Source organism: Rhinolophus ferrumequinum, chromosome 12 (genome assembly GCF_004115265.2).
Source record: "Rhinolophus ferrumequinum isolate MPI-CBG mRhiFer1 chromosome 12, mRhiFer1_v1.p, whole genome shotgun sequence".
In the NCBI taxonomy this organism is placed as follows: Eukaryota; Metazoa; Chordata; class Mammalia; order Chiroptera; family Rhinolophidae; genus Rhinolophus; species Rhinolophus ferrumequinum.
In genome coordinates, this window is record NC_046295.1 from 72,900,597 (window position 1) to 72,902,661 (window position 2,065).

General features: G+C 37.9%; 1 non-coding gene across 1 annotated transcript; it reads left to right on the forward strand.

The window, feature by feature from the left end:
* Window positions 1–1,745: 1,745 nt before the first annotated feature.
* Window positions 1,746–1,852, forward strand: LOC117032581 (U6 spliceosomal RNA). The gene has a single exon (XR_004424764.1). It is a non-coding gene; the product is annotated as a U6 spliceosomal RNA (small nuclear RNA).
* Window positions 1,853–2,065: the final 213 nt, after the last annotated feature.

A 2,065-nucleotide genomic window follows, 5' to 3' on the forward strand; every position in this document is an offset into this window, starting at 1 on the left:
CACGGTGCGGTAAGCAATGAGGGTGGGCAAGAAGGTGGACAGTGAATGGCACAAGGACATGCACACCATCATCATGATCATTAACATGCACTGAGTGATAACTATGTGCCAGGCAGGACTGGCTACCTAATTTTCAGGGTCCAGGGCAAAATGAAAATTCAAGGCCCCTTGCTCAAAAGTATGCTGATGTTAAGACAGCCACAGGAGAGCGTTAAACCAAGCACAGAGACCTGAGCACAAGCAGCACACTCATGAAGTTAGCCTTGGTGCCAGGCAACATAACTACTGTAAAATTAAAATCTTAACTGATACGATCATGAGGTCAGGATTACTATTATCCCTAATTTATAAATAAGGAAACTGAGGCACAGAGCTGCCTAGTAATTTGTCCAATGTCATACAACTGGTCAGCAGTAGGGCAGGGATTTGAAATCAGGCATTAACTCCAAAGCTCATGTTCTTATAAACTGACTTCCTTCACTTCACCCCAGGTCCCTGCTCCTCTAACAAACTCCAAATTCCATGTCTTCAGTGCCTCCACCAATTGTCACACCAAAGTCAAGACCATTTCTATGAACCTAGAGGTTAAGGAACTCGCCCACGGTCACACAGTTAGTGACTGGTAGAGCTAGGATATAAAGTGAGATGATGTGTCTCCAGAGCTTACCTCTTAACCTCTATGCCATAGCCCACTGCCAGAGTCAGATCCTGACTTATAACTTATCTGCATCTTTTAACCTAACTCTTATTTTTAATCTTTTTTTACAAGAAGTAAAAATTGAGACTTACCCAGATGTAGACCCACATAAATACAGTCAACTGATCACTGAAAAAGAACATAGACAATATAATGAAGTAAAGATAGTCTTTTACAAAAATGGTGTTGGAACAACTGGATATCCACATGCAAAAAATTGAATGCAGACACAGATCTCACACCCTTCACAAAAATTAACTCAAAATGAATCATACACATGTGAAATGCAAAACTATAAAACTCTTAGAAGATAACACAGGAGAACACCTAGATGACCTTGGATATAGGGATGACTTTTTAAATACAACACCAAAGGCATGATCCATGAAGAAAAGTAATTGATCAGCTGGACTTCATTAAAATTAAAAACTTCTGCTCTGCAAAAGATGCTGTCAAGAGAATGATAAAGCAAGCCTTGGACTGGAGAAAATATTTGCAAAAGACTTGTCTGATAAAGGATTATTGTCTAAAACACACAAAAAACTCTTAAAACTCAACAATAAGAAAACAACCTGATTTAAAAATGGGCAAAAGATCTGAACAGACACCTCACCAAAGAAAATATACAGATGGTAAATAAGTATATGAAAAGATGCTCCACATCATATGTCATCAAGGAAAGGCAAATTAAAACCATGAGACACCACTACGCACCTATTGGAAGAGTCAAAATCTAGAACACTGACAACCCTAAATGCTGAAAAGGATGAGGAACAACAGGAACTCTCATCCATTGCTGGTGGCAGTTTCTTACAAAACTAAACCTACTCTTATCATACAGTACAGCAATCACACTCCTTGGCATTTACCAATAGCAGTTGCAAATTTATGTTCACACAAAAAGCTGCACATTGAGGCTTAAAGAAACTTTATTCATAATTGCCAAAACTTGGAAGCACCCAAGATGTCCTTTAGTAGGGGAATGGATAAACAAAATGTAGTATATCCAGATGGTAGAATATTATACAGCACTAAAAAGAAATAAACTGTGCTCACTTCAGCAGCACATATACTAAAATTGGAATGATACAGAGAAGATTAGCATGGCCCCTGTGCAAATATAACAAGCAAATTCTTGAAGTGTTCCATATTTTTGCAGAAAGTGTTAAATGGGTTTCTTTAAGCAGAAGAAAGATGAAAACAATCTAACTAATGAAGACCAGAAATACAAATAACAAAATGGCAATAACTTTAAATGTAAATGGATTAAATGCTCCAGTCAAAAGATATATGGTGGCTGAGTGGATAAGAAAACAGAGCCTTGCATATGCGGTATACAAGAGACTCACCTCAGATTAAAAGACACAC